At 41.2% G+C, this 21,047-nt stretch overlaps 1 protein-coding gene across 2 annotated transcripts in view; it reads left to right on the top strand.

Moving 5' to 3' along the window:
• Nucleotides 1-1,840: 1,840 nt before the first annotated feature.
• The window catches only part of pik3cb (phosphatidylinositol-4,5-bisphosphate 3-kinase, catalytic subunit beta), a 181,760-nt gene continuing 162,553 nt past the window's right edge, over nt 1,841-21,047 (top strand). Inside the window, exon 1 of one of the 2 annotated variants that reach the window (XM_072255503.1) lies at nt 1,841-2,149. The gene's annotated coding sequence lies outside the window, so the exon portion shown is untranslated. Of the gene's footprint in view, nt 2,150-3,040; nt 3,180-21,047 lie in introns of those variants that run through there. The other variant, XM_072255504.1, reaches the window with a different exon arrangement.

Below are 21,047 nucleotides of genomic sequence, written 5' to 3'. Positions count from 1 at the left end.
TCTGGGCCGGCATTTACATGCCAGGCGGCACCTAATTAATTACCTTGTTTATTTCGGCTATTTTCTTAAAGATGTGCTGGGTGCGTTCCGGCCACCGCTGTACCGCTGCATTCTTCGCAGCAATGTATCAGCCCGCGGCCCGGAGGTTTGGGACCACTGTTATAATTGACTTATCACTATATTCATGTGAGAAAAATATGCACTGTGTGTTTAATATTAACTTTGTTAGATAAGCACCTTTAGAAACGAAATTGAGTGTATTAGCCACTTATAAGTGACATCACCTATATTCCAGTGGTGGTTTACAACCCCCCCACCCCCCCCCCAGTCTGCCGGTCCGCAAGAATATTAGAATATTGTCAATATTAAACCTGTCTTCGGTGCAAAAAAGGTTGGGGACACCTGGTCTATATTGCCTAAAAGTTGTATAAGAGATTGTAGAATTTGGAATGTGGAAAAAATTCTCACAAGACAGTTCCTTCATTATTTATGGTGCTCATACCTTAATCTCAGCAACTGTGACTTTTATTAAAAAAAAGCACAGAATGGAGCTGGTGGACAGATTGCAAATGTAAATCCAATACATGACCCACTCCTGATAGAGAATGTCTATATTTTACCAAGTGAGATTGAACAAGAAATCAGAATACTAAATAATTCAACATTATTGCTCAACAAGTATACAAGTTTTCCTTAGTAACGGTTCAATTACTTCAATTCCAGCTACTTGTAGGGCTCAAGCTGAATTTTAAACACAAGGGATGCTGCAAATGCTGGAAATCCAGAGAAACACAGACAAGATGCTGGAGGAACGCAGCAGGTCCTGGACAGGAGTAAACAGTCAATGTTTCAGACCAAGACCCTTCATAAGCTCTGGAAAGGAAGGGGGAAAAAGCCAGAATAAGAAGGTGGGATGAAGGGAAGTAGTACAAGCAAGAAGGTGATAGGTGAAGTCAGGTGGATGACTGCGGGGAGATAAATTGAGAAGCTGCGTTTTGAGAAGAAGAGAAAAGGTAAGAGGGAATTAGACTGAATATTAATTTCTCTAATATCCAGTAATTTTCCCCCTCCCTCTTCTTCCATTCTCCTCTCTGGCTCCCCTTTTACCTGATTCATTACTGTGATGTAAGGAGAACAGCATTTATTGTTCCTCTTAAATTATCCTTGGAAAAAGTGCTTATACCTTATACATCACTTAAAATTGTGGCATTGCTAGAAATATATAAAGAGAAGGGAAGTCATAAACATGAGATTCAATAGATGCTGGAATCCTTGAGCAACACACACAAAGTGACTTTCCAGTTCCGATGAACAGTCTCAGACAGAAACGTTGACTGTTTATTCCCCTCCAGAGATGCTGCCTGGCTTGTTCAATTCATCCAGCACTTAGCGAGAGATAGAAAGTGAATCATTTTATAATAGATTATTTTGATCTAGTATTAGAATTTACACGCACCTGTAATAAATTTAATCATTCCACCTTCCTAAATGGTACAACTTTGTTTTTGGCAGTTACGGTTAACATGCCATTATATTCCACCCAGGTAACTAAATGCCCAAGAAATCTGTTTGACTCCAAAAATAATGCTATAAAGTAAACTTTTACGCATTAGCTATCCTCAAAACACGCTACATTTATTTTATGAACTGTGCATACTAGAAACCCTTCCGCTTGGCAGGAAGGGAAATGCTTGATAACTACAGATGATATAATTTGTATTTTTTTTCTATGCATCACGATATTAGCTCTATATGCAATTAACTATTAAATTAGCTTTAAAAAAATGACTAGTTCTACCGAAGGAGGGCCCTGCGCAAATGTATTTCCGGGTGAAATCGCTACGGATTTTCCCGGTTTGGACTCTGCCTGCACCAAGCCGGAGTTGTTCTCGCCATCCTGGCGGTGTTTCTCTGTTACCAACCTCGTCAGAAATTACCCTTCAAGCCGTAAGAAAAGTTACAGCGTGGAGAAAAAATAAATAGCCACGGCATACCCGCAATCTGGCTGCCTGAACATTTAACAGTACAGAGACCCAATTAGAGTTTTGCTTAAAAGTAGCGGCAAGGCTATTGAAAATATCTGAAGCTGGATTGATTCAACCACTGCAGATTGACCATAGATCGACGCGGACAAGCATTTCTCTGAAAGGTATTTTTATCGAAGAATTGTAGCGTTTCGGAGACTGCGTTTTTAAACGAAGAGCTTGCCCTTTGTAGTAATTCAGTCCTTTGTAGTGGTAGTAAAGGGTGTCCGCATGGGCAGTTTTGGCTTTATGAAGTTCAGGTTGTTAACATTTTCTTGTTTAGACTTTGTGGGGAGTTTGTTTCCTATATGTATATTTATTTCGAGTTGAAAGTGTATAAACGTTTGTTCTGGGAGCGGGTTCCGCAGGTAGATAGAGTCGTGCTCGCTCTGCTGAGTTGGGTTCCACTGGCTGGACGGGGAACTGACCGTGTCGCTGGGGGTTTCAGCGCCTGATGCACCCATTGTCTATTGAACGACGTGTCTCTTGGGGCCATCTTAATGAAAACAAATGGTTGTCCGTGGTACTGTTTGTCTAAAGGCTCGATAAACCTGCGTCAATTCTGCGTACTTGTTCAAGGGAGGCGGACAAATCGGCACTCTGTTCAGATAAGGTTTCTGTTTTTGTATTGCATGTACAGGCGGGGCGTCATTCGTAATCTGTACCTGCGGGGTTTTTCTTGAAGCCCTGAGGAAGGGTCTCGGCCCGAAATGTCGCCTGTTAATTCATTTCCAGATAATGCTGCCTGACCTGCTGTGTTCCTTCAGCCTCTTGTGTGTGTTTCTTGAAGTAGTTTGTTTTCGTACCTTAATGTTTTCAGCAGTGGGCAGTGCATTTCTGAAATTGTGGGATGGGTGCCTCTTGTGAGCAATGCGTCTTAATTTGGTAGCTAGTTAACAATAAAGTCTGACTTCACCGTGTGAGCGCCAACGATTGGGTGGCGATTTGTGTTTAGTCCATTCAGTCTGATGTCATTTTAGGCCAGTCATAAATTGAGGAAGTAGGATTCGGCTCTACACGGGTGCTGATCTCAACTCTTAATCGCCAGTCATGTTAAACAAGTGGAAAAAAGGAGGACGTGCTAGCAGACTGCATTGGTCATCTTGCAGAATACCACTTTCTTGACAAGTGACTCGTATTCTACGTCCGGCTCTGGTAGAACATATTCGATTTAAAAGCTCACTTTTTAGTTGTGACAGCCTTACTTTAAAATTCAATTAAGATAAAGCTAATTTTATTTAAAAGCGATCAGGCACACAATGATCTGACTTTGATATTTGAGAAAATATCCTTGGATTTGTATAGTATGTTTTGGGGTACTCTTCAGCGCTGTTGTGCCATTCTTCGGACTGGTACTTGAACTCCGAACAAACTGGCTTGGCGATAGCGCTATGTTGAATGGTGTCCATTTTTGTCGTAGTTTCTTTCATTAAGTTCCATGAATATGATGATGTATTGTTGCTTCTTGTGGATTTTCTACGAATTTTGACATTGAAATGTATGACGTGCATTTGAGGAACTGTTCATCTCACTGGGGGATGGGGGAACCTGACTGCTTTTGATTCCAGATTGGGCAGGCATTTTGAGAATCAATAATTTTTTTTGACCTGAGTGTATTTCCACAGTTTTGAGATCTGAATAGGACTAGTGTTTTTCACTGACAAAAAAAACAAAACCTTGTTTCTCAACAAAAACATGCATTTCAAATTGTTACATACTTGAAGACGAAACACATTAGTTTTCAAGGGATATTGGAAACTTGGTTTGGAAAAAAGGGAGGGATCTACAATAAATATGGGCAGCTTGGAGTAAATGAGGTGCTTGAGGAATATAAAGAATGTAAAAAGAATCTTAAGAAAGAAATTAGAAAAGCTAAAAGAAGATATGAGGTTGCTTTGGCAAGTAACGTGAAAATAAATCCAAGGGTTTCTACAGATATATTAATAGCAAAAGGATAGTGAGGGATAAAATTGGTCCCTTAGAGAATCGGAGTGGACAGCTATGTGTGGAACCAAAAGAGATGGAGATTTCGGACAATTTCTTTTCCTCGGTATTCATGAAGGAGAAGATTGTGTAAGATAAAGGAAACAGGTAGGGAAGTTACAGAAACTATGATGATTAAAGAAAAGGAAGTATTAGCGCTTTTAAGGAATATAAAAGTGGATAAGTCTCTGGGTCGTGACAGTGGTGGGTAAATTGATGGAAAGTATCCTTAGAGATGGTATATATAATTATCTGGATAGACAGGGTCTGATTAGGAACAGTCAACATGGATTTGTGCGTGGAAGGTCATGTTTGACAAATCTTATTGGATTTTTTGATGAGGTTACTAGGAAAGTTGACGAGGGTAAAGCGGTGGATGTTGTCTATATGGACTTCAGTAAAGCCTCTGACAAGGTTCCACACGGCAGGTTAGTTAGGAAGGTTCAATCGTTAGGTACTAATATCGAGGTGGTAAAATGGGTTCAGCAGTGGCTGGATGGGAGACGCCAGAGAGTAGTGGCGGATAACTCTTTGTCAGATTGGAGGATGGTGTCTAGTGGTGTGCCACAAGGATCTGTACTGGGTCCAATGTTGTTTGTCATATATATTAATGATCTGTATGATGGGGTGGTAAATTGGATTCGTAAGTATGCAGATGATACTAAGATAGGTGGCGTTGTGGATAATGAAGTAGGTTTTCAAAGCTTGCAGAGAGATTTAGACCAGTTAGGAGAGTGGGCTGAAAGATGGCAGATGGAGTTTAATGCTGATATCTGTGAGGAGCTACATTTTGGTAGGACTAATCAAAATAGGACATACATGGTAAATGGTAGGGCATTGAAGAATGCAGTAGAACGGAGGGATCTAGGAATAATGGTGCATAGTTGTCTGAAGGTGGAATATCATGTGGATAGGGTGGTGAAGAAAGCTTTTGGTATGCTGGCCTTTATAAATCAGAGCATTGAGTATAGGAGTTGGGATGTAATGTTGAAATTGTATAAGGCATTGGTAAGGCCAGATTTGGAGTATTGTGTACAGTTTTGGTCACTGAATTATCGGAAAGATGTCAATAAAATTGAGAGAGTACAGAGGATATTTACTAGAATGTTGCCTGGGTTTCATCTCCTAAGTTACAGAGAAAGGTTGAACAAGTTGGGTCTTTATTCTTTGGAGCGTAGAAGGTTGAGGGGGGACTTGATAGAGGTATTTAAAGTTATGAGGGGGATAGATAGAGTTGACGTGGATAGGCTTTTTCCATTGAGAATGGGGGAGATTCAAACAGGAGGACATGAGCTGAGAGTTAAAGGGCAAAAGTTTATGGGTAACATGAGGGGGAACTTCTTTACTCAGAGAGTGGTAGCTGTGTGAAACGAGCTTCCAGCAGAAGTGGTTGAGGTAGGTTTGATGTTGTCATTTAAAGTTAAATTGGATAGATATATGGACAGGAAAGGAATGGAGGGTTATGGGCTGAGTGCAGGTCGGTGGGACTAGGTGAGAGTAAGAGTTCGGCACGGACTAGAAGGGCCGAGATGGTCTGTTTCCGTGCTGTAATTGTTATATGGTTACACTGAAAATTTAACTTGAATGAATATCACCATTTAAATCAATACAGTATTGTGATTTATTTGTGTATTTCCCAAGAAGTTTGATTTTATTATAAAAGATGTATTGAATACTTAATTGAACTCAGTTATGTCTAAATTTTAACAAACTCAAAGACAGAAACACAACATCATGAGATATGAGATATTTAATAATTGAAGACTTGGGAGTTCTTAATACGTCAACGAAATGGAGATTTGTTTAAAAAAACTCTTGCTATCTGCAATGACTACAACATGTCAAGATTTATTTAAAATTAGGATCACTAATGTACTTTTAGGAAAAGAAATTTGCTTTCCATTCCCAATAGAATCTATTTGTGATTTCGCGCAAAGTTCTAAATGCTCTTCAAAACGATATATAAAACTCTGAAGCATGAGCCGCTGTAATGTCAATAACAAGGGGGCAAAAAAAAAGCAGAAGAGCAACCCAGCATTAGACATGATAAAGTACATCCAGTAAGTTGATCCTGCTTGTTGACCGCTGAGACCTTGTCAAAGTAAGAACCACCGTGTGGCAATGCATACAAAGTGTTGGAGGAACTTGGATTGTGCAGCATCTATGAACATATGATATTTTAGGCTGTGACTCTTCATCAGGACAGGACAGGAAGGGGGAAGAAGCCAGAATAAGCGGGTGAGGGGAAGGAATACAAGCTAGAAGATGTAGTTGAAGCCAGGGTGGGTGGGAGAGGGGATGAAAGAAATAGCTGGGAGATGATAGGTGGAAAAGGTAAAGGGCTGGAGAAGAAGGAATCTGATAGGAGAGGAGGGTGGACCATGGGAGAAAGGAGGAGGAGGGGCACCAGGAGGAGGTCGTAGGCAGATGAGGAAGAGGTAAGGGGGGGTGGCAGAGTGAGAAATGGAAGAAGAGGGAAGCAAGAGGGGTAAAGAATACCGGAAGTTGGAGAAATTAATGTTCATGCCACTCTGAGTCAGAGACACCCTATGGACAAATTAAGCAACAATCTTCTGTAGGCATGCAGTGTCATACCTTATGACATCCCAGTCTCCTCAGTTACCTGAGTTTTCCTTTACCTCACTGATAACTGCTTTCAGTGAGTCAATCAGTCTAGTTACCACCATATTCAGCAATACCTACCAGTCATCTGTTCACTAATGTGCACTTATAAATATAAGGTCGAGAGTTTAAATATAGGTCGAGATTTAAATTCTAGAGATGAGTGTAAGTTACTGACACCAAGGTAGCTTTTGACAACATGTAGCATGTCGGAGCTCTATTAAGTACAATACTTCCACCAAACACAGGAGAAGCTCTGGCTCATGATCACCAGTCTGTAGAAATGGAGCATTCAGTCTCGATTAAGATCCTTGAGTCCATGCACTGAAAGCACAAAAGCCCTGCAGCAGTTGTGGAAAGACGACAGCATTAAGCACACGTCCATCTCCAACAGCCACGACCTTTTTTACACAACGTTTGTGGAAAAGTCTGTGGTTCCCTTTCTAGCCTCACCATCTCTGAAACAAGTTAGGGGTGTTGTTCAATGTAGTCTCTTGTCTGTATAACAATCCAACTTCTATTACTTATTCACTACCTTGGCCAGTTGTGCACAGTAATTTATCTGCAAGTTGTAATACTGCCAGTTCTAGGTATTAGAACTGTAGTAGAAGCAAATCAACCTTGTTTCTGAAGGACAAAGGAGACTATTTGGAAGGGTACTGGATTTTTGACCTCAATCTGCTTTATCTGGCCTTGCACTTATGACTGGCATTGTACTTTCTCTGTAATAGAAACACTGTATTCTGCATTCTGTTATTGATTTTTCCCTTGTACTACCTCTAATACTGATATGGTAAAATGATCTTCATGGATGTGACATGCAAAACAAAGCTTTTCACTGTACCACAATACATGTGACAACAATAAATCAATTTAATTTAACAAATTGGAATGCCTGTAAATGTAGTTTAATTCTAGTTGTGTGTCAATCTGAGTTGGATGAATATTGCTGGGTCAAAATCTTGGAAGTCCCTCCCCAATGGAACATAGAGTACAGGTACTGTCAAGGTATGGATAGCAACAATTTAAGAAGGTGGCCCAATATCATGTTCTAGAACTGTTAAGGTTGGTCAGGAATGGATGCTCTTGCCAGAGATGCCCATGTATTTGGAAAGGAGAATAATTAATTTGATGGTTTAAATTGAGATGAAACTTTATATTTAACCATTTCCCAAGTTGACTTGGAAGGTTAATCAATTCTTGCTCAGCAGCTGAATTTAGCTATTAGAGATCCCAAGGCACCAAATGTCATGTGGTTATTTAAACTTTGTTTCTCATAGCTATTAACTAGAATTGTTTGTGTTTGCATGATGTTTGTCATTGCTATTTGTGAGAAGGGTATTTCAATATAAGTTCTTCCTTAATTACTTTCTGCTCTGAAGAAGGGGGACTCTAATAGGAGAGGTCAGAAGGCCATGGAAGAAAGGGAAGGGGGAGAATCACCAAAGGGAGGTGATGGACAGGTCAGTAGATAAGGTGAGAGAGAGAAATGGGAATGGTGAAGGAGAGTGGGGTGGGGCATTACTGGAAGTTCAAGGAAATTGACGTTCTTGTTGTAGGTTGGAGGCTACCCAGGTAGAATATAAAGTGTTGCTCCTTCAACCTGGGTGTGGAGCAGTGGAGGCTGTGGGCTGACATATCAGAATGAGAATGGAAAATAGAATTAAAATGGTTAGCCACTAGGAGATCCTGCTTTTTCTGATGGACGGAACATAGGTGCTTGGCAAAGCTGTCTCCCAATCTATGCTGAATATTTTTGGAATAGTAATATTATTGGAGTAATAAATCATTCTCCCATTAGCTCCTCATTTATCTTCAAATATTGCAAATTATATTTGTGAAAGCCTGAAGTAACTAGATTATTTAATTTAGATTGGGCATCTATTTGTATTATTTACTTTAGACTGAATTGTTTTTTATTATATCATACAAATTTAATATGATTTCTTCACAGAAAAATGTTTTTCACAGCAGTTGATAGTAAAGTCAACAGAAAAATGACTGTGTGCATTATAAATTTCTAGCGATTGAGTATTAGATTGTTTTTTTAAGAAACTTCCTTGATCCCTAAGCCAGGAAATGCAGGTCATCTTATCAAAAAGGCAGAGGAGTAAATAGGTCCACCTCAAGCTGTCAGTCTATGATTAGGTTTGTACCATTGGAATCAGTGGTCATTCTGAAGTATCCACAAACAATATTGGTCATTTAGCCAAAGGTGCTAAACAGAACCATTCTAAGTTCATGTCTAATACAAAACTAAGTAAGAGCAAAGAGGTTTCAAGGGGATAGAGTGATTGGGAAGCAGAACAGATAGAGTACATTGTGGGGTAAATGTCCAAATTTAGTTGGTAAAAAGAGAACTACTGTGTTTTTATGTCGAGAGATTATGAAATGTTGCTGTTCTTATGCATTAGTTATTGCAAGTTAACATGCAGATGCAGAATGCATTTCAGATGGTAAACGGTATGTGGTCTTTATATTGTGAAAGGATTTGAGTGCATGATTCAGGATATTTTGTAATTTGTGCCTGGCCTTAGTCAGATCAAGTGGAAAGAAGATTTGCAAGATTGATTCCTGGGATGAAAGTGAGTTTCGAAGAGAGATTAAGACTTTCGACCTACAGTGCTTGGAGCTGGAAGAATGAGAGGTGATTGTATTGAAATAGAGAATATGTTGAGTATATTTCCTCCAGTGGAAAAGTAGGGAATTTAGTTCATGTTAGGTTAATTTAATTTGAAGAAGAGGAGAAATTCCTTCCTTCCATTCAGAGTTGTGAATCTTTGAAATGTCTCTTCACTTTTTAAGAAGGGAGTGAGGCAAAAGGCAAGAAGTCATAAACCAGTTAGTCTGACTGACCAGTGGTTAGGAGGAAGTTGCAGCCCATTATTAAGGGTGAGGCTTTGGGGTACTTGGAAGCACATGATAAAATAGGCTGAAGTCAGCATGGTTTCCTTCAGGGGCAATCTTTCCTGACAAATCTGTTTGAATTCTTTGAGGAAGTAACAGACAGAATAGACAAAGGTGTGTCAATGGATGTTGTTCAGTTGGATTTTCAGAAGGTCTTTGACAAAGTGCCACAGGAGGTTGCTTAACAAATTAAGAGTCTGTGGTATTACATGAAAGATGCTAGCATGGACAGAAGATTAGCTGACTGGAAGGAGATGAAGAGTGAGAATGAAGGGAGCCTTTTCTGGTTGTCTGCTGATGACTCATTGTGTTCAGAAAGGGTTGGTTTTGAGACTGCTTTTCATGTTTTATGTCAGTGATCTGGATGACAGAATTGATGGATTTATGGCCAAGTTTGCAGATGATACAAAGATGGGTGGAGAGGCAGGTAGTGTTAAGGAAGTAGGGAGGCTGCAAAAGGACAGATTAGGAGAATGGGCAAACAAGTGACAGATGGAATATAGTGTAGGGAAGTTTATGGTCATGCAGTTTGGTAGAAAGAATAGAGGAGAGCAAATTCAGAAATTGGGAGTGCAATGGACTTGGGGCTGCTCATACAGGATTCTCTAAAGGTTAAATTGCAAGTTGAGTTGCTGGTAAGGAAAGTAAAAGCAATGTTAGCATTCACTTCAAGAGGAAAAAAATATAAAAGCAAGGGTGTAATACTGAGACTTTATAAGGTTTTAGTCAGACCACATTGAATCAGAATCATGTTTAATATCAACGGCATATGTCATGAAATTTATTAACTTAGCGGCAGCTGTACAATGTAACGCCTGATATAGAAAAGTTAAGTAAATCAATTACAGTAGGTATATATATAATTAAATTAAAAATAGTGCAAAATCTCAAATTTTTTAAAAAAGGTGAGGTAATGTTCATGGGTTCAATGTCCATTTTGGAATTAGATGGCTGAGGGGAAGAAGCTTGGAATATTGTATAGAGTTTTGTGCCCCTTATCTAAGAAAGGATTGGAGATTCTCAAGAATGATCCCAGGAATGAAAGGTTTAACGTATGAGGGAATTTCTTTAGCCAGAGGGTGCTGAATCTGTGGAATTTATTGCCACAGGTGGCTATGGGGGCAAAGTCATTGGCTATATTTAAAACGGAGGTTGATAGAATCTTGGTTAGTAATGGGGTCAAGGTTTGCGGGGAGAAGGCAAAAGAATGGGATTGAGAGGGATGATAAATTGGGTATGGTGGAATGGCAGAGGAGACTTGATGGGCTGATTGGCCTTATTGTGGTGTTGTGTCGGTATGTCTATTTGTGTGAAATTTTGTCGTTACCAAATGAATGATGTGTCTGTTAGAGGAAATTCTGCAAAGGTTCACAAGACTGACTCCTGGGGTGTGAGGGATGTCATGAGGAGAGGTTGCATAGTTTAGGCCTCAGTTCTTCAGAAATTAGATGACGGAGAAGTGGCTTCATTGATGGGTGGATAAAAGTAGCAGGTCCTCTCTGGGTTATGGACGCCCAAAGCTTGTAAACGAGCATTTGGGAGGCAGGTGGGATGAATATGTTGGCTGCTGTGGAGTTGCAGGCATATTCTGGTGGGTGGGAATTGGTCATTTCAGATTCATTTATTTATCACGTATATCGTAACATACAGTGAAATGCGTTATTTGTGTTAACAACCAACTCAGCGTAAGGAAGTAATGCGGGTAGCCCACAAGGGTCACTGCACATTTTGACACGAAAGTCCAGAATGTTCAGTAGAGCAACACAGAACACAGCAAAATAGGCACAAGCAACAAAACAACAGCAAAACAAGCACCGTTCTTCGCTCCTCCACCCCCCACCCCCCACCCCACCAATCTTTGCACACAGAGTTCTCCAACACCAGGGCAGGCCATCTCCGGACTCCCATCTCCAACCTCCAGTGGACTCAGAGTACTGGCTGTGAGGCCTTGACTAATGGAATTCCAATTGACCTTCAGAATTCAGTCTTCAGTATTTACTCCAGGACTCTTCGATAACGATGAATGAGGAACTCAAACGCTAGGCCTCAGATGCTGGGCTCTCTGATATCTGGGACCCCGAACTCTCGGCCTCTGATTTCCGTGTCCTTTTTCTTCTGTGCAGCCCACCTCCCCAAGCTGCAACAACTGAAAGGTGAAGCCAAGCTGATCTGGGAAAGCTGAACGGACATGCTGGGTCAGTGAGAAAGGCAGGCGGCTGTTCTTTCGGTGTGTGCTCACTCTCCCAGTACAGTATTTGCGTGATCCTCTCCCAAAAACTGCTCGATTCCAACTTACAAAGGTTTCTCGGAGATGGAACTCTCATAACCTGAAGACTATTGGTAGAGTTTCAGTAAATGAAATGGAGGTTAGATTTTCTCTTGAAGGTATTTAGGACAGGAGAGTAAAGTTTAATTTCAAAACAAAGGCCATTCAGGCCTGATATATAAGGAGAAAAGTCCTCACTCAGAGGGTAATGACTCTTGAATTTCTATCTAAGAGAATTAGGTAGGCTGTCATTAATTAGAGTGCAGTCAAGAGATCAGTTGTTTTTTTTTGATATTAAAGTATTCAAGGGACTTGAATAGCATAAAATTAGTGACAATGAAGTTGTTGAATGGCAGAGCAGGTTTGGGGCGGGTGTGGGGATGAAAGGCCTAATCCTGCTCCAATTTCTTTTGTTATGAAACAAATAAGGTGTAGGTGTTTATTGAGGCAGATGTCCTGGCAATGGGATATGTGGTATATGTGTCACTGGGCTTCTGTTGGGGAGATTTCATTTTGTGGATTCAATGCTTAACTGGTCAAATTTAAAAGGTAGATTTTTAAAAAACTCTGTGCTAAAGGCATGATAATCCCACACTGGGCCTTTCATTTGCATGCTTTGAATAAACCTTTCCTAGCTAAGAATTTTGTTGGATTTAGCACTTTATTTTGACCTGCATACCAAGGGAATTAAAAATCAATCTTATGATCATTGATGTAATGTATCTTGTTGACAAACCATGTCATTGTGAGTCTTTCTTCAAAGTCTGTAATCTGCAGTAGCAGGATTACATACTTGGCAATTCATGAAATTGCTTTTGACTAATCAGGTTGGAATGACTGTCTACGGTGCTTGGTTAATCAAGAATGAGCCTAGGTGAATTCCTCACACTTCTAAACTTAAACTTTCATTTTCTGTTTTCAGTTATTAGGGCTATTTGATTATAAATGTAAAGTCATTCTTCATTTTCTTTATTTAAAAAGTGATGAAGTTAAATGGTGGCTGTTGTAGCCACTATGTCTCATACGTTTGAATCTATCAATTTTTTCGGGTTTGGTTAAGTATGGTGAAAAATATTTTGGGGATATTGGGAATAAATGGAATGGGATCAATTCAATCACTCTTTTGAAAAACGAGTTATTTGCGGGCTGTATGGTTTTACTCTGGCTTTGTTATCAGAATAAAGGGTGTTACGGTAACATGGCAGTCACTGAAACACTTTTCAGTGCCAGGGATCCCCATTCGGGATTCAGTTCCCACCGGTGTCTGTAAGGAGTTTCTATGTTCACCCCATGACCACTTGGGTACCCTGTGGGTGCTCCAATATCGTCCCACGTTCTGAAAGATGTATTGCTTCCAGTGCCATCTTGTGGGTTACCCCCAGCAGGATTGGTCAGCTGTTTTGGACATTGTTGCAAATGATGCATTTCACTCTGTCTTGATATACAGGTGAGGAATAAAGTTAATCTCTGGGAGTCTAATGTTGGATATGCATATGATATCCAGGGCAATAACTTTCCCTGTGCTGCACAATCGGGAGAGCCCTCTATAGTTACAGTAGTGGGATGTCTCACCTTTCCTGAAGATGTTCACAATTATACTGTCCCTAGCAAGTTCTCCTTTCCTAAACGTTGGAGATACGGCTATGAGCCTGTGACTGAAGTTCCTCTCTACCAAGTATCATAAACATAAGCACGAGTATCTTAAACTTTAACCCAGCATCATAAACATAAACACAAGAAATTATGCAAATGCTGGAAATTCAGAGCAGCAAACATAAGATGCTGAAGGAACAGCAGGTCAGGCTGCATCTATAGAAATGTATAATCACTTTTGGTGGATGCAGCAGAGGTGCTCAAAAAAGCAGTCATCCAATTTACTTCGGGTCTAACCAATGTAGAGGAGGCTGAATTACCTGGAAGGACTGTTTGGGGTCCTGAATGGAGGTGAGTGAGGAGGTGAATGGCAGATGTAGCATCTCTTTTGCTATATGAGGCCACACTGAGGGTGGAGGAGCAACATCTCGTATTCCATCTAGTTAGCCTCCAACCTGACAGCATTAACATCAATTTCTCCTTTCAGTAATTTTTCCCCTCCCCTTCCCTCTTCTATTCCCCACTCTGGCCTCTTGACTCTTCTCCTCATCTGCCTAGCACTTCCCTTTGGTACCCCACCTTTCTCCCTTTCTCCTGTGGTCCACTCTCCTCTCCTATCAGATTCCTTCTTCTCCAGCCTTTTACTTTTCCCACGCACCCAGTTTCCCCATCATCTTCCAAAATATCTTCTTTCCCTTCCTAATCACCTTTTATTCTAGCTTCTGCCCCCATCCTTTCCTGTCCGGATGAAGGGTCTCAGTCTAAAACATCGACTATATATTCACTTCCATAGATGCTACCTGACCTGTTGAGTTCCTCCAGCATTTTGAGTGTGTTTAGCAGAGAGTATCACTTGCTTTCAAGGCCTTGTTTTTGAGGTGACATGTACTTTGGCTTTTTGTCAGTCAGTTAGCTGTGACTGTGAGTTTGGATCAGATATGTGCTTTGGGAAGGACTTATTGACATCTGTGACCTGAGAGGTTCTTCAAAGTATTCTTTCTGTTGTTTGCCTCTTTGTCCTCTGTTCCCATCCTTTTGGCTTTCAGCAGGGTAGGCATTTCGGTGTTTGACTTGCTGTTAGCCTATCTAGTCCTGAAGAGTTTCCATGTTTCATAGTTATCGGGAAGGTTCTGGACCTTCAGTCCTTATGCCAAGTACTCTGCTCTTCAATCATTGGTTTTCTGTTCGAACATAGCCTGTAAGTGTCTATAAACCTGTTAATTTCTTTCCAAAGTGGTGGAGTTTACAACCTGCCATTGGTGATTCGTTTCTGGACCTCCAAATGAAATCATCCAGTAAGTCTTTCTTTGTATGTGGCCAAGAATCTCTTCAAATTGCAAAATATGTTGGTCTTCAGAAACTATGTAGAAACTATTGATTAGGGGTTGTCTGCGGAGAACTTTTATTTTAGGACCCTTAACATTTTCAGCATTTGATGTTTTTCCCCAACACTTGTCATTAATGTGTTGGGGTCAGGATAATGGAAATAACAAAGTGGGATTAGACAGTTATTGGTTTTCTGTAGCTGTGGTGTCATGGTTGATGTGGACATCGTTGCAGTTTTTTGATGAGTCACTGTACTGGTGTCTAAATCAAGGGTGTTGCTATGTTGTAATTTGCCTTGGTCTCTGAAGAAACAGATAAATTATGATAAGTTCTGTGGCTTCAATTATTTTATCAAGAGGAGGATGTCATGTAAGTTTTTCCTATTTGATGTGTCAGCCATTCCTTACCAGAGGATGGTGTTTATTCTTCTGACCGTTGCATCTAATCAAGAGGATCAGTTGTGTCTCACTGACATGTTCATTAGAGCTTTCTCAAGGTCAGAGTAAAAGTCCTTCTCAATTACCCCTTTCCTTCAGGATTGTGTCATATACACTAATGACCAAGGCAAACTGGTCTGATTTAAGAGTCAACCAAAGAGTCATAAAGCATGCACATAGGGGAAGTCACTGTCTAGCTCATTTTTGAAGGGGAATCTTACTCAATAAAAATGGAGTTCCATTTCCAATTTGCTCTTTCACAAAGTGATGTACACATGATCTCTTGTCCATGGTATTCACTTGGCTCAACAGTGTCAATGTTGCCTTGTGACAGTGGAGTGGAGTTCAGATCTGTTCCGGGGGTTCCCAATCCTTTTTTTTTAATGCCATGGACCAATATCATTAAGCAAAGGGTCTATGAACCCTACTATATTCCAAGCTCTGTTACATCAAGAGATTACCAGATGGATAGAGGAAACGATTCAATTGTGTTCACACATCCTCTTTGAAAGAGTGTAACATTCCTGCAGTTTTTTTGTGAATCCCCAACCAATAAATGCTGAAACCTCAAAACTAATATTTGGAATAATGCAGAAAACTGCGAGAATCCCCAGTTGTCCTGAAGTAGAAAATTTAAAACGAAACAAACAAAATTCTGGAGCCACTGGGCAGCTCAGGCTGCATCTATAGAGTGAAGTAGACAGTCCTCTTTTGAAATGCCAAAGACTTTAAGGCAGGGGTGTCCAACTCATTTTAGGTCACGGGCCGGGTTGGGCAAAATGCGACTTCATGCAGACCAGATCAGTTGTGCACGCGTGCGTGCCCCCACAGCTTTCGTTGCCTTCGTTTTTTCAACCTGCTCTCATGTGTCTCGGTCTCTGCTATACCTACAAAGTGTTTCACCTTACAAATTTCATTTCTTATGAAGAAGATTGCCTAGCAAGCATTATTTTTATGATATTAACTTACAGTCGTAGGCTACAAGAAAGTTGTGATGAGAGAGAGAAAAAATGATGCTATTTTGGCTAAGATTGTTTTGGGAGCCACACCCTTTCCATTAATAAACCTTTTGAAATCAAACATTAGCAGACACAAATGTAGACTTAATTAAACAAATTGAAAAGGTGGGCTATACAACTGCACCTAATTATTATTAGCCTGCTTCCAGCAATCAAACTCAGACAATGAACACAGTTAGCCTCTAATTTTTATTGAAGTGATCACATTTACAATAATGGAATAGTCAGAAAATGAATGAATCACAATATTATGACACTTAATATTTCATAATGCATTTTGCTTACATGTCGCAGTGCATCGAACAGTGTCACTCATTTTTCACTTACTACTTCCAGTCAACCCCCAGTCTGTCCAGGGCCTCGACAAGGCTGAAGGAAACGTCGTTCACCACTGTGGTGTTTGTCATGGGCACCATCTCCACAAACTCCTCGGAGACGGTCAAAGATGCATTAACTAAGTATTCCCAATTGAGCTGCATCACGTCAGTGCTCTCATCAATTGCAATAGAGAAGGCAATAAATGACTTCACTTTGTCTGTTAGTTGACTGTTCAAATCTCCTGCAAGGTCCCCGATTCTCTCTGCCACAGTATATCTTTACAAGCTGATATTAGCAAAAGCCTGTCTTTTCTCAGGGCACACCAGCTCAGCCGCCGTCAGCACACATGCTTTGATGAATTCCCCCTCTGAGTATGGCTTCGACGCAGCAGCTATTTTGTTGGCAGTAATATACCTGGACCTGACAGCTCCATCATGAGTCTCTCGACTTTTGGTGAACACTGATTACTGTTTTTCTCAGAGCTGCTTCAAACTCGTTTACCTTTTGTGTTCTGAGTTGTCCTGCGACTTGTCATATTTTTCTCCATGACATCTCATAGTGTCATTTGATATTGTACCCTTTTGCCACAGCCACTTGTTGCGAGTATATCAGACACACAGGTTTGCCATTGACCTCACAGAAGTAAAAACAATATTTCCCATTACCGTTGAATATCCGACCTTCGATGTCAACTTTTCTTTTCTTGGAAAGCATTTTGAACCACAGCAGCAAACAGTCTCAGCCTTGCTACAGTTGTTACTTACCTGAGTACTCTGTGTGTTTATACTGTGTCTGACAACGTAAGTGGGGCCCTCAGTGCAGAGTGGTAGGTGCTTATGCACGGCGGGTGGTTAACAGCCACCTATTGTTTTCTAAGTACACACAGCAAGCTGCCGGTGCAGCAGGCGGCACAGACAGCGGTGGGGGAAGAGAGCGGCTGCTGTACAGATACATAATAAATGGTCATGAATATACTTTTTTTCTCCCCCCAAATCATCCTGCAGGTCGGTTTGGACCCCTTCGCAGGCCGGTAGTTTGACACCCCTGCTTTAAGGCCTTTGCATTCAGAAATTCTTCCTTAACCTAGATATTTTCACATTTCAGAGTGGTATGGATGAAGTGATAGGGTGCTAATAGAAGGGTGAGACTTTGCTTATCTTGATTACTCCTAGAAGTTTGTAACTGAATTAGGACTATTAGGTAATTTGCAATAAACTAGTATGGAAAACATATGCTGTTTTGGCTGCTTCATGTATCAGTAAAAAATAGCATGAATCCATCAGGTATTATCACCAACATGTATGTCATGAAATTTTGTGGCAGAAATACAGTGCAAAGACATAAAATTACTATAAATTTTAAAAATGAATAATGCAAAATGAGGAATAGTCTATACGGACTCTTCAGAAATCTGATGGTGGAGGGGATGAAGCCTCCTTTGCAGATAATAGAAATTCCTGGAATTCTTGAGCATTCATGTAGGTGTGAGCTTTCCAAACTGTTTCTGAGTGAGCCCCATGAGAGAAATTTGTTTTTATTAGTCCTCACTCTGATCTCCAGTCTAATTTGTATATACTGAATGTAGTAGATTTATAACCGTGACCTTTTTTTAACTGCACTCCTTAGAAAGCCCACCCCCTCTAAAAAGTTAAAACATACAACTTGGGTTTGAAAACCAAAGTATATTTAATAGCTACACACATCAAAGTTGCTGGTTTACGCAGCAGGCCAGGCAGCATCTCTAGGAAGAGGTGCAGTCGACGTTTCAGGCCGAGACCCTTCGTCAGGACTAACTGAAGGAAGAGTGAGTAAGGGATTTGAAAGTTGGAGGGGGAGGGGGAGATCCAAAATGATAGGAGAAGACAGGAGGGGGAGGGATGGAGCCAAGAGCTGGACAGGTGATAGGCAAAAGGGATACGAGAAGATCATGGGACAGGAGGTCCAGGAAGAAAGACAAGGGGTGGGCGTACCCAGAGGATGGGCAAGGGGTATATTCAGAGGGACAGAGGGAGAAAAAGGAGAGTGAGAGAAAGAATGTGTGTATAAAAATAAGTACCAGATGGGGTACGAGGGGGAGGTGGGGCATTAGCGGAAGTTAGAGAAGTCGATGTTCATGCCATCAGGTTGGAGGCTACCCAGACGGAATATAAGGTGTTGTTCCTCCAACCTGAGTGTGGCTTCATCTTTACAGTAGAGGAGGCCGTGGATAGACATGTCAGAATCTCTACTGTAAAGATGAAGCCACACTCAGCTTGGAGGAACAACACCTTATATTCGGCCTCAAGTGCACGTGACTGATACTAGTTAGAAAGAGCAAAATCCTCTGTCCTGCCGAAGGGTTTTGGCCCGAAACGTTGACTGCACTTTTTTCCATAGATGCTGCCTGGACTGCTGCGTTCCTCCAGCATTTTGCGTGTGTTGCTAGTTAGAAACAGTTCGGCAGCTCTCCTGTCCCAGTTAAGTGATATAGTGTCCCAAGTATATGAAGGGACTCCTAGAGCCATTTTGTTGATTTGCACTTGTTCTTGAAGACTGATTAAAAGATGGCCCAGTTAACTAGAATTCACTGGTAGTGATTCTTCAGCCTGAGTATGATAGGAATTTCACACCTCTCCATCTGGTAAATGTAATTTCAGTATATACCCCAGAGTTACTGACAAGAAGGCTGCTTGAATCCTGAACGAATGTGAAGTAGCTGTGTTGCTTAATCGACGCAGATGATAGAATCATGATATTGAGTCTAACACAGCATTCTTCCAGTTAAAAGTAAGTTGGAATTTGGTTAGAAAGCAGTTCCATTCTCAAAAGATAAGACCTCTCCCATTTCCGTGGTCTAATAATGGCCCAGTATTGAGTTTGACAGATATTGACAGATACGTTTAATCTTGTATTGAGGTAAACTGTCAATCCCAATGTAACTAATTGAAGAAAATTAACTTTGGTGAAAAATTAGAGCAACACACACAAAATATGGAGGAATTCAGCAGGCCAGGCAGCATCTATGGATAAGAGTACAGTCGGCGTTTTGGGCTAAGACACTTCATCAGGGCTGTAGAAAAAAAAATGGGGAGTCAAGAGTAAGAAGGTGGGGAGAGGGGAGGAAGAAACACAAGGTGATATGTGAAACTAGGAGGGGGGAGGAGTGAAGTAAAGAGCTGGGAAGATGATTAGTGAAAGAGATACAGGGCTGGAGAAGGGAGAGGCTGATAGGACATGGAAGAAAGGAAAGGGGAGGAGCACCAGAGGGAGGTGATGGGCAGATAAGGAAATAAGGTGAGAGGGAATTGGAAATGGGGAATGTGAAGGAAGGGTGGGAGCAATACTGGAAGTTCAAGGACTATACCTCTTCCCACCCTGGTCACTTGTAAAAATGCCATCCCCTTCTCTCAATTCCTTCATTGCCACCGTATCTGCTCTCCAGATGAGGCTTTTCATTCCAGAACTAAGGAGATGTCCTCTTCCTTCAAAGAAAGGAGCTTCCCTTCCTCCACAATCAATGCTGCCCTCAACCACATTTCTTCCATTTCATGCATGTCTGCCCTCACCCCATCCTCCTGCCACTCCACCAGAGATAGTGTTCTTCTTGTCCTCCCCACCTCCCCATCAACCTCCATGTACAGCACATAATTCTCCATAGCTTCCACTATCTCTAACGGGATTCCACCACCAAGCACGTTTCGCTACCCCCCCCACCCCACTTTATGCTTTCCACAGAGATTGCTCCCTATGTGACTCCCTTGTCCATTTATCCCTCCCCACCTGATCTCCCTCCTGGCACTTAACCTTGCAAGCTGAACAAGTGCTACACCTGCCCCTACACCACCTCCCTCACTACTATTCAGGCACCCAGACAGTCCTTCCAGGTGAGGTGACACTTCACCTGTGAGCCTGTTGGGGTCATCTACTGTATACATGCTGGAGGAGCAACACTTCATATTCCGTCTTGTATTTCTCCAACCTAACGGCATGAACATCAATTTCTCAAACTTGTAGTAATGCCCCCCACCCTGGTTTCACCCATCACGTGTGTCTTTTTCTCCTCCCCCATCCCTTCTTGCTCTGACGACTCATCACATTTTTTCAGTCCTGATGAAGGGTCTCAGCCCAAAACATGGACTGTACTCTTTTCCATAGATGCTGCCTGGCCTGCTGAGTTCCTCCAGCATTTTGTGTGTGTTGCTTGGATTTCCAGCATCTACAGGTTTTCTCCTGTTTGTGATTAGTGAAAAATCAACCTGGATGATGAATGGAATGTATTCTGAAATTTATTTCTGTATTTCCCTATTGCAATTGCCCCACAATGTAAACCTTTGTGCTTCAGGAAAGCAATTTTCTCTTTGTACTCAATCAGTGCTCTCTGAGAAACAAACTAACCAGGGGCGTGGCTTTTTCCTTGTTCACTCTGATCTGAGGTGTAAAGCTACAATGGTCAGCCTTTCTTTTTGCACAAAATTTTGTTTGACCTATCGAGGACACCAGATGGGAAATTAGCAAAGGCAGGTGGATAGAAAATGTTTCCGGATGCAGCTACAGTAATGCAAACCCAGGTGCA

The sequence above is a fragment of the Mobula birostris genome, chromosome 4 (assembly GCF_030028105.1).
Source record: "Mobula birostris isolate sMobBir1 chromosome 4, sMobBir1.hap1, whole genome shotgun sequence".
Classification (NCBI taxonomy): Eukaryota; Metazoa; Chordata; class Chondrichthyes; order Myliobatiformes; family Myliobatidae; genus Mobula; species Mobula birostris.
The sequence above is the reverse complement of the archived record's forward strand: the minus strand, read 5'-3'. Positions and strand labels throughout refer to the sequence as shown.